The 12,244-nt window shown below is 37.4% G+C and overlaps 1 protein-coding gene across 14 annotated transcripts in view; it reads right to left on the reverse strand.

The window, feature by feature from the left end:
- Positions 1-12,244, reverse strand: part of DMD (dystrophin) — a 2,616,526-nt gene that overhangs the window by 1,766,860 nt on the left and 837,422 nt on the right. Inside the window, exon 1 of one of the 14 annotated variants that reach the window (XM_016943536.3) lies at positions 4,031-4,121. The exons of the other annotated variants lie outside the window; for them this stretch is intronic. The gene's annotated coding sequence lies outside the window, so the exon portion shown is untranslated. Of the gene's footprint in view, positions 1-4,030; positions 4,122-12,244 lie in introns of those variants that run through there. 14 annotated transcript variants of the gene reach the window in all.

Genomic DNA, 12,244 nt, shown 5'->3' on the forward strand with positions numbered 1-12,244 from the left:
AACAGTGATGCCTGGGGCACAGTTGAGACTACACCTTGGAGGAAGAATCTAGGTTTTTCCTATCCATCTCCAAAGGAAACACATTTCAATGGCAACTGCTGAAAAACAAGCAAACCAAAAGTACCAGCACCTTTTTGTTTCTTTGGTAAGGCGGCAAAACATCCCAGATTGTCTAAAAAAAGAAATTCGGGAAATCAGAACGTTTTATCATGAGCTGGGGTTATGCTGTCCAGTAAGAAAGCCACTAGTTATATGTGGCTACTGAGCATTTGAAATGGGACTAGCATAACTGAGGAAGCCAAATTTTCATTTTGCTTTGTTTTCAATATAAATAAAATTGAAGCAAAAATAAAGTGTTTAATATTCTTCCATTAACCATAACTTCGTTGGTTTGGGAGAACAAGTTAACTTTAACCCATGAAAATATGGCAACTGAATTCAGATGTGCTGTAAATGTAAAATATCCTCCAAACTTAATGATTTAGTACATTCTTATCACTAACGTAAAATGTCTCATTAAGTCTTTTTTGATTACATGTTGAAATATTTTAGCTAAATAAAACATTAATGTCACCTGTTTATTTTCACTTTTTAAAGTGGCTACTAAAAAAGTTTAAATTACATATATAGCTTATATTTCTATTGGACAGCACTGGCCTGGAGTACAGTTCAAAAATAGGGCAAGAAATCAGAGTTACTTCTTCCACATCTGAGTTTTGCGAACATTTATTCCTGCTACATACACACCAGTCTGTGTATCTACACATAATGAAAAACAGACTTTTCTCAATCCCCTCATATACAGAGGGCAGGTGAGTGAGCCAGTGAGAGAAGACTGAGAGGTAAGTGGATCATATAAATTAAGATGTCTTAACAACATTAGAATCATTAGGATTTAATCCTATAACTTCTGACAACAGTCCAAGATGCAAAGTGATTTTTAAAAGTGATCTAAATTAAATTTTCTAGTTTTCCTTTTCTTTCCCTTTAATAGGTTTCATGAAAATCAAGAATTATAAGGCGCAGAGGTAAGGCTGGAGAAGACAATCTAATAAAGCAATGTAGGACAAATGAGAAAAATCAGGCTTCCATCTTCTACTCCAGCACTTTTCAACTGTCATGACCTCCATGGTCTGTCTGTACCTCAATTCTCTGATCAGTAAAATTTGGATGAAATATGCTGCACTCAGTGTTGAGATAAAATGAAAACATAAGGAGAACCTATCATCTGTAAGTCACTACATGATGTAACCATTAGTATTTTATTGTTAGCAAAGATTAATAGAAAACTGACAACTCCAGGGCTGGATAGCATGAAGCCCTACACCTAGTAGTTGCTGCCATAGTCTGATTTGAGGTTCCTCAAATCATTCTTCCCCAGCCTAATCATTTTTTCTCTTCAGACCTGGAATCCTGCCATCCTCTCGCGTCATAGTTTGGGGGTTACTGCCTGCATATGCCAATGAACAGTATAGCCATGTGACACAGAAATGAAGGCCACAGAACCATAATTCATCAGTTATTAAATGTGTTAGCTGACAACTTGGAAATCATAGAGCACTAAACTCCAAGTTACTTCCTGAAAAGCAGAGAAATGCTTCCTCAGTGAGGCCACAGAACTCACAGCTTTACATTTTACCTACAATTTGCACGTGATCCACATGATCTGGCCTCGGCTTTCCCTCAACCCCTTACAACTGTTACAGTTTCATAGCCTTCTCTCAGTCACTAGACAAAACTCAGACACTTCCTTCCAGTACTGGCAACATTACTGCACATTCTTCTTTTAGGTTTTCAGCCCTGGCTACACATTAGCATCACCCGAGGAGCTTTTAAATCTGTACCATTGTGAGCCTTACATCCAGAGGTCTGGATTCAATTGCTCTGGGGTATGACCTACAAAAAGGCACCTAAAGCCCCCCAGGTGATGTTAATATGCAGCCAGGGTTGACAATGATGAGGTCATCACTTATCATGGACATATGTTTTAGCAGTGCAGTTTCTGATGCCCCCCACGCCATGTTGTTTTGTTTTCGTTTTTTCTTTTTTTTGAGACAGAGTTCTACTCTTTTTGCCCAGGCTGGAGCGCAATGGTGCGATCTTGGCTCACTGCAACCTCTGCCTCCTGGGTTCAAGCGATTGTCATGCCTCGGCCTCCCAAATAGCTGGGATTACAGGCACCTGCCACCACACCCGGCTAATTTTTTTTGTATTTGTAGTAGAGATGGGGTTTCACCATGTTGGCCAGGATGGTCTTGATCTCTTAGACCTCGTGATCCACCCGCCTCAGCCTCCCGAAGTGCTGGGATTACAGGCGTGAGCCACCCGGCCTGTAATGCCCCCTTTCTTTCATAACATTATACCAAGTATTATTTGGCAAACTTCTCATCCCCTATAGTGTATTACTTATTGACATTGTTTCCCAGCTCAGGCCTACACGCTTGGCACATTCTGTCTCTCTGGCCACAGTGATCGTGTAAGCAAGGCTGAAAACCAACTTAAAGGAATGGGAAGAGTTACAAACTTAAGTCTCCCACACATGATGCAGGATGATGACTTTATCAGATATTTTCATGATTTTATGATATTTATCAGACATTTTCTCCTGGGAAGTTTATGTTAGAGTAAAAATCATGTATCATTAGGGAGTAGAGGTAATGCTAAAAGCAAGGACTGAGAGTAGTTAATTCATGAGAATGAATGATGGAATCCCATGACGTGATAGATCAGCTGCTACACTATGGTCTCAATAGTTCAATTATTCATAAAATTACACTGATCGTAGTTTTCTAATGTGACATTTTTGTTTTGATTATTCGGTTGGTCAGACAACTGAGTAACCAAATGGTTTCGCCTACTTATTTGGTTATTCAGTTGTTCAGTTTCTTGACCTTTTTACCCCATGCATCCTTAACATAAGCTGAATTTATCTCTGTTCAATGTAACACAAAAGCCCGTATTTAGAGCCAGATTATACCATAGTTTCCAGCTGTGTCCTCTTAAACATATTACTCATTCTCTCATGTCTTCCATTTCTTTCCTTAAACAAATGAGAATACCACCTATCTCCTATATATGTTTGCAAACATGTTTACAAGATACATGTGAATTACCTTGCACAGTTAGCATCTCTCAGGATGTGAAAGTGACCGTCTTCCTCCTCAGTAATTTACTCTTTGTCTTATCAAAGCCATTAACACCCCTCAGAGGTGATTAAATTTGCTGTGATAAACAGTGGAGTTATTAAGCAAAGGAGTAAACTGTGAACACACCTAAGTTTTTTCTTAAATATTGTAGTGGAGCTGGAAATTTTTTTTTTTTTTTTAGGTATTTCTTCCATATCCACAAAAAAGCAGCAAGCCCACTGAAACTCATCTCTTTGTGCTACTAAATAATCCCCTACTTTTCCTACTGTAGGTTGATTTATTGGTCCCCATTTTTTCATTCCTACTTAATAGAATGGCATATCTAGCCTATGGTGGGAAATGTAATATCCTTTGGTCAACGGGGTGTTAAGAAAACATGACAGGAGCAGAGCCTTGAGATGGGCTGGCATGTTTGGGCTTGCTATCTAGTGACAACCTATGAAAACGCGCACTGGGTGGCCGGTGCCATTCCAGTGTGTGCCTCTGTACGTGACACATCAAAGAAATCCAAACCTAACCTGCCGCTGAAAGCCAAGCCTAGCAACTACCAGCCTGATGCAGAACCAAATCTATATCAACTTAGGTCAGCCAAACCCCACATGACCGTGAGAATTAATGCTATTTAAAACCATTAAGTTGGAAGTAATGATTATTACTTGATATTATTGTTTTGAGAGCTAACCAATACATCTGCCCAAATAAACGTGTTTGTTCACATCATGATGTTGTACTGAACCCCTATTAACCTCAATAGGGAAGGCATCAGGTTCAAGAGACTGAGGAAGAAACCCATAGCCAGCAAACGAGACATTGGGTTTTATTAGAGGTTTACATACAGGGGAGGGAATTCAGTAGTGGTGGGCTGGACAGGAGAAGTGCCTTACCTGTAGAAACAATTCAGTGGTGGCAGACCGGACAAGATAGCCTCGCAGCACAGTGGTAGTGATGACGGCGGCGGGATGAGCGGGCAAACCAACGCTGCTTGCAGGCAGCATGCAGTTTATATAGCATTTTTACTTAACACCCTGCCCTTAATGACGTTCACCTGGCAACCTTCATCCAACCCAAAACTCAGGGCCTCAATCCGCTGTATGCATGGCCCGTGTTCCACGGGATGCACTTGGAGCTCAGATGTTCCTCATAGACAAGGAAGGGCTCTCTTGCTGGGCTACTCCCAGATTCCGTAGCTCGGAAAACACATTCAGGTGTGTCTGCAGTACAGGGTCATTCTAAGGGTATGCGCACATTATTGCAATCAGGTGCATTTACCATATACTTGATTACCTATCTTACTGGTTATGTTGTTGTTTTGTGTGTACGTGTGTGTATGCATGGGTGTTTTTACAGAATCAGATGTCAACTGCAGGGACAATACAAGTATCTTACTCATTTCAGCCTGCTGTAACAAGATACCATAGACTGGGCAGCTTAAACAACAGAAATTTATTTTCTCACAGTTCTGGAGGCTTTAAGTCCGAGGTCAGTGTTCCAGCGTGTTCAAGTTCTGGAGAGGGCTCTCCTCCTGATATGTAAACAACAACCTTCTCCTGTGTCCTCACATGGCAAAGCAAGAGCAAGCTCTCTGCTGTCTTCTTTACACAGGCCACCAGATCAGAGCCCCACCTGCATGTGCTTATCTTACCCTAATTAATTCCCAAAGGTTCCATCTCCAAATATCGTTCCATTGGGGTTTAGGGCTTCAGCATATGAATTTGGGGCAAACACGAATAGTCAGTCCATAACAACAAGAGAAGGACTACAGAATCTATTTTATACAGTAATATTTTCTTTTATGAGCTATATGAAAGTGACAAAGCAAGTGGTTTAGTATTGTAATACCATGACAAAGATTAAGAACTGAACTGAGCAAATACTTTATACTTCGGGTTCAGTTCATCATAACTGAATTACCCAAAAATATAAAAGGAGAGCTGTAGTTGTTCTAGAAAAATCTTCCTTCGTGTAGGAGTGGGTTTGCGGGTTACTGTGCTAATCCACACCTGGAGTTTTGGGCGTCAAGGTTGATAAGGGTCAAGGGTTTGGGTTTTGGCTCTGGCTTGTGGAAGATGGTTTTCTGAGAGCATTCTTGGGCACCAGCTGGTCAGACACTCCCATTCCAATGGGACATAGTTTTCAACAGAGAGGAATAATCCAGGTGTATATAAGGCAATACAAGAAACCTTGAGGCTTCCAGGCCTTAGCAAGAAGAATTGGAGTGGAAGTTTAAAAGCAGAACTGGAACATTTTCTAATTGAGGGTGGTAGAGAGAATTCTGATATTTATATATTCGGCTGAGGTTGAGAGCTTTTAAGGATGCTGAGCTGGCTGCTGGCTTGGAATGAACGTGTGTGTGTGTGTGTGTAGTGTAGTGTAGTGTAGTGTAGTGTAAATAAGCAACATTGCTAGTCTTGTAATCTTATAATTGTTCATAAGAGAAAATACAGTGTAGAGGAAGAGATCATCTAGTTTACTGGGAACTAGTAATGCTTATCTTGCCGAGGTTTAAATGAATGATCACGGCTGTAATGACTTATAAGAAAATTAAATCTAAGAGCACAGCCTCTGAGCAGAAACTGTATACCGAGGTTTATGTACACAGCTGTGCGATGAAAAGAATTAGATGTGCTGTGCCCTGATGCTTTTGCAATAAAGGGTTCAAAAATCTGTGGAGAACACCCTACTCCTTAGTACAACCCAGAGCAGTCTGCTGTAGCCTGCTTAATTGGTATGCTATGATCAAATCCCTCTTGATTACACCCCTAGGGTATAATAGGAGGCAGGTTTTACTTTAACGCCTTTCATCATACAGAAAGTAAACTGCTTTATGGATAAAAATAGCCATGTACAGACTCACTATTGACACCAGCCACCCCTGGTGACTTCAAGGCTCATCAGTAATGCACAACTGTTTTAAAATAAAGCAAAGAGTCACATGTAGAATTGGAATTACAGGAATAATGAGAAGTAAACAGAAAGAGGCCACGTTGCCTTGAGGGCTAATCTATAGATTAGAAAAAAATCGGGGCCCTGAAAGACACACTACTGAGGGGGTCTAGGGATAGAGCTATTTTTAAAGCAGTGGTAACAAAACAATTGGTGTCACGTAACACTCCAGTAACTAAGATAATTCACCTGACTGCAAGACAAGCAAAATATAGGATGTTAAATGTGCAGCTATGTCTCAAGGTTACCCAAGTTAAAATTTGGAGCAACTAAACATGTCTCATTTTACAATGACAAAATGAACACTTAGTTTTCACTGTGTTTAAGAAAACTGTCTTTGCCACATTAAATGCATTATCAGGAGATAGATTATTATCACAGCTGCAAGGAAAATATTTTTCAGATTCAAAGATTCAACAACACTGTGGTACACAGAACCTGAATTGCTGTAAGATGAAAAGTTAAACGTCAGCAGTTGAAACAACAAATATTCAGGACAAAGTGTTTATAGCCCTTTCTTTTGAGGGTTTTCACATTGAGGAAGTATGCTTTTTATCTTCTCCAGTGATACTTTAACATGGGCCTTCAAGCACCGGAATAACAGCAATTACAAAAATATATATTTTTTTCATTAACGACTGGGCATTTTATGCGTTTTTTTATTTTGCATATTAAATATGCCCTTAAAATAGTGCTTGTTCCTCAGTCTACTTATTAGAAGTTCAAAACAAGGCTTTGGTTCAAATCTAGTTTCTGAGATAAATTTCTTAATTCATTGTAAAAAATATTAATGGTGACCAAAATTTTAATGTTTTTAGAAAACATCACAGGTAATCAGAACAAACAGGAATAAAAAGAACAAAGAGTAAAGGAAGGAGAAGGAAGAAGAAGGAAAGGGGAAATGTAAGGAGGAGTAGAGAATGAAGAGGTGAAGGGAAAAGCTGTGATTTTTATTTTCAGATAAAGCACAGGTAGAGAAAATCTATGACATTATGAGAGTCTTTCATTTAAAAACCCCATAGTTTTAGGTAGGAGGGTTCTTACTGGTGGAATCTTTCATACTTGTTCAATCCAAATTATCCATTAATGGTTCTGTCTGATTTATTAGCTTTCATCAAATAAATATCATTTTCTATGCTTTAGCAACTTGAAATCATTTGCCAACTGTTGTTACATAATACAAGTCGAAAAAGTTGGTATGCCCAAAGGCTTATCTGGATTTTGTATTCATTTTTTCCATTTTAAAGTTCAAAACACGTCATTTCTTTTTCTTTATTCTCTGCAATCAATACAAAATGTGTGTTCATACTATTAAGAAGAGCATGACTGTTTAGAAGGCTTAGTTCAATGGATTAGTAGACAACCATTTTTCTGATTAGTCTTCCCCCTCTGAACTTTTCTCCACTTTCCGCAGCAAATGGAAACGTAATGAGAATCTCATACTATTCTGCCAAAATAAAGGGGATGTCAGGCAATAAAGCATATCCTTGCTAAATATCATCACAAATCCCATATGTAGAATTATCATTTTATTTTTAAGATTTTTTTTCCACCAAAAGCCAAGAATAAAATTGCTTTGAAGGATAATTGTTAAATGGTTATGCTTTGGCTCTATATTTGAGCCTCCACGTAAGTCTTTAATTAATAATTTGTGTTATGGACCGTGTTCTGACAAGATGTTTTGCTAAGGAGATATGGTCCCTTCCCTTCCTGCCACCCACAAGAGTAAATAAAAGCAAGACACTGGAGTTTTGGAAGTCAAATTGGGATTCTGAAGAAGTTCCTGGGCTCTGAGTATCATGCTACACAGTAGAGAGTCACTTCCTGCCTCTCTAATATCGAAAACAAAAGATTTGAACTGGTAGCCATTGATCTAATTCAGGCCTGAGATACATTTGGCTAATTTGATACAGGACAGGTTAAGCCCCCAAATCAGTGCTTGGCCTGGGAGGATTCTTGGCTTTGCCTAGGAAAGAATTCAAGGGCGAGCCAGTGGCGTTAAACAGCTATTTTTTAGTGAACATTACTGCGCTCTGTGAAGTAGGGACAACTCATAGGCAGTGCCTCCAAAGTTGGCAGGGTACTGGCTGCTGGCTACTGTATTTATATCCATTTATACCCACTTTCAATTACATGTAAATTAAGCGGCAGATTAATGCAAATTGAGAGACAGGTTATTTAGAACTTTCTAGGAAAGGGGTGGTAACTTCTGGGTTATTGCCATGTCCTTTGTAAACTGTCATGGTGCTGGTGGGAGTGGCTTCTGCTAATATGCAATGAGGGCTGCTGGGGATCACTTTTGTTGCCATCTGCTGGTTTCTGCTGTTTTTCTCACTTACGTTGGTTGCTGCCTGCTGCTACCTGCCAGTTTCTTCACTTTATCCTCTGGGGACTGGGAAATAAGTCCTCCCACTTCCTACCTCAGGCTTGCACAGAATTTTTAATTGGAAAACCTTTTTCCAGTTACCCACCAAATATACATCATTGCCTACTATATATCAGGCACTGTTCCAGGTGCTTGGGATTCACAAGTAGACAACATGCACACATTAAAAAAAGTGCTCAACTTATGAGGCAGATATATAGTGCACTGGGATGTTTTACATACAACTCCAGATTCTTAAGTTCCTCTTGAAAAATAAAATATCTGGCCAAAAACAGGTCTACATTCTGACATGGACACTGCTAGATTGAATTGATTAGCAGTTGCCCATTTTAGACTGGGCACAGGCATGCCATTTGCCAGTATTCTTTCCAATTTACACAATGTCCGTATGCATTTAGATCTTTGCTTCACCTATTTCCATTCCCTTTCAGGTCCTTGCAGGTATTTTAATTGTGGACTCCATTCACTGTATTATTTTATTTTATTTCAGTTCAGTTTGTATCATTTTGAGTTCCTGTTTTGAATTTAGTATAATATCATAGAAAGTGTTTGTACTTAATTCTACGGCCGGGTGCGGTGGCTCACGCCTGCAATCACAGCACTTTGGGAGGCTGAGGTGGGCGGATCACGAGATCAAGAGATCGAGACCATACTGACCAACATGGTGAAACCCCGGTCTCTACTAAAAATACAAAAATTAGCTGGTCGTGGTGGCACGTGCCTGTAGTCCCAGCTACTCAGGAGGCTGAGGCAGAAGAATCACTTGAACCTGGGAGGCAGAGGTTGCAGTGAGCTGAGATCGCGCCACTGCACTCCAGCCTGGACAACAGAGCAAGACTCCGTCTCAAAAAAAAAAAATAAAAGAAAAAGAAAAAGAAAGAAAGAAAAAGTGTTTGTACTTAATTCTAATGCAGAATGTTATGGATTCTTATATTGGTTCTGGTATAAATAAGCTAAATAAATTTAAACATGTTTTTTAAACTGTGTGGTCCAAATATATTCTCAGTAAAGTAAGAGTTTGACTTATTTGTGGGTTTGAAATTGAGTTCAGTTGAAACTCACAATTCAGTTGAGCTGCCATAATTTCAGTTTTATGGTTCTGTCTTTCTTATGCTATATATTTTTAAAAGAGGTTTTGTTAATAAAAAAAGAAAGTTTGGGAACCATTGGGCTTTCTGATCTCTATGATCTCCTACAAATTTAAACTTATGTGATTTAACACTAATCAAAAGCAAATCGGTATTCCTATTTAACTTTTTATATACAAAGATCTTATTTCCTTAAAATTCCCTAAGTTGGAATAATATCTTAAAAGCTGTTCTTCCATAGTGTCAATTAAGTGCATAATAAACTAAAAATATTTGCTGAAAACACATACACATCTGGTAAAATTGTGTTGGTATGAATAGGAATAATAAATACAAAAATGAAAATTGGGAAGAGAGAATAGTGGTGCATTTGGGAAGAGTGGCATGTGGAGGAGGGCTTCTAGAGTATTAGTCATATTCTAGTCTATTTTTCTTTAAGAGAAGGGCCCTCACTCTGTTGCCCAGGCTGAAGTTTAGTGGCACTATCATAGCTCTCATTCTAACCTTGAATTTCTGGGCTCAAGCCATTCACCTGCCTCAGCCTCCTGAGTAGCTACGACTATAGGTGCATGCCACTATGCCCACATAATTTTTTAATTTTTTCATAGACTTAATGTCTTGATATGTTGGTTAGGCTGGACTCAAACTCCTGGACACAAGCAATCCTACCACCTCAGCCTCCCAAAACTCTGGGATTACAAGCACAAGCCACCACACCCAGCCCCCTATTTCTTAAGTGAAGTGATTATGAGGAATAGCTCAATTCATTATTGCTCTATATTCCTTACACATGTAAATCTTATATGTACATCTATAGCAAATGGAAAAAAGGAATTTTCGTTGATATTTCCTTTAAATGAAGATCACATCGGAGGTCAAAATGTCACACCAAAAGGAAAGTAAAAACTCAAAGTAAAGATATTTTGTTAAAATTATGAAGTGTTAAAATTGCAAATGACATCTCATTTGTAAATATTGTATTATTATTTATTAAGAATTACTCATAAGCCAAAATGATGAAAATGCTTGTTATATAGAGAAATCTAAAATGTAAGGCAGTAAAAGCAGCTACTCTTCCAATAACTCCAAAAGATGAAAATATGTTTGGTATACTAAAAAAAAAATCTAATCTGTAATGTAGTCAGTGGTATATTTTGAAAGAAAAGTAAAGCTATAGTTTTGATTATTTATAAAAGAATGAATTATTTTATATTTAAAATAATTAAGTCAGAGTTAAATAGTAGTAACATGTAATTTTTAAAATTGATAGAAAATGCATATTATACAAATGTGATACACAGCATATATACTGTGGAAAATTTGTATCAATGACAGAAGGTAATCTCCCTTCTTACTACAATTCTTTTTTAAAGGGAAAAGAATATAAAGATGAACAAGTGTACAGTCTGAAAAGGTTAATTTTCTTCTTTAAAAATTTTAACACTTTGAAAGTACCTGCATTCAACTTCTCTTCAAAATAATTACTTCTTAAACTACAGTCTGCCAAGCAATTTGCTATTGAGAACTCTCAAAATCCATTATTAAATACAATTTTCAAACATACCCAGTTTTTTGAAATACAAATTTTAACTTTGCTTTTGAAACTGACTGATGAGAAATTGCCTAACTTTGAAAAAATATTCATTAAAAAGTCCATATTCCACCTAGTCATATGCTAAATATCAGCATTATAAGCAGCTGTTTCAAAACCTAGTTTTGTGTAACATGTGCCCTTTTTAAAATTTTTCATAAAATGTAATATCTGTTGGTATCACTACTAATAATATTATAGGAAAACGCTGAATTACAATCATATAGAAAATTATAAAATAGAAAAATAAACAGAGTTTAGTATAGAGTGTCTGAACATGTGTACAGCAAGGGGTCAGTTGCGGAGGATGACTTATTGAGATATTTGTAATATCCTTTCATCTACTTTTATCTGTTTTATAGTTTCCTAGTAAATTATAAGCAGTGATTATACCCTTAATCTTTGGCTTTATGGAAAAGTATAAAATCGCTCTTCAGTTTTATTATGACTGTATATGGATATTTTATTTACAAAAACATATGCTATTACATTTTGGCCAATCTTTGTATTAATTTTTGTAAGAATATATTGTGTAAGTATTTATAGGGTAATAATACATATCATACGAATGTTAAGAGTGCAATAGCAAAATAAAGAACCATAGACAAAATTAATTCCTCATAAGCAAGCATCACACACACACACACAAACACACACACACACACACACACACACACACACACACACACAGAAACATGGACATTTTCTTTGCTGACTTAGAAAAAATTTTCAGGTAAAATGTCCTGTAAATGTTCGAGTGGTCACAAGTAAAAATTTACAAAGTGTTTCTATAGTTCCAGCAGAAAGCGAGGTGCATTAGAAGAAAAATATTCATGATATATTTAGAAAGACACCAAATTTTGATAAAACAAGTGGTAACTCAGTTTAATTAACCAAATACATACCACATGCAAAATATGTCATAGATGCTGATAATTCAAAATAAGTATTCTCTAATTTGGAAATTAGCAACACACATTTTTGTGTACATATGTGGACAGATATATTAATCCATCCCTGGCATAGGAGTATCCCAATGTACTAATTTGAACTCTTATAAAGCATTCAGTTCAATATAACTCATTAAATG

Source organism: Pan troglodytes, chromosome X, assembly GCF_028858775.2.
Source record: "Pan troglodytes isolate AG18354 chromosome X, NHGRI_mPanTro3-v2.0_pri, whole genome shotgun sequence".
NCBI classification, from domain to species: Eukaryota; Metazoa; Chordata; class Mammalia; order Primates; family Hominidae; genus Pan; species Pan troglodytes.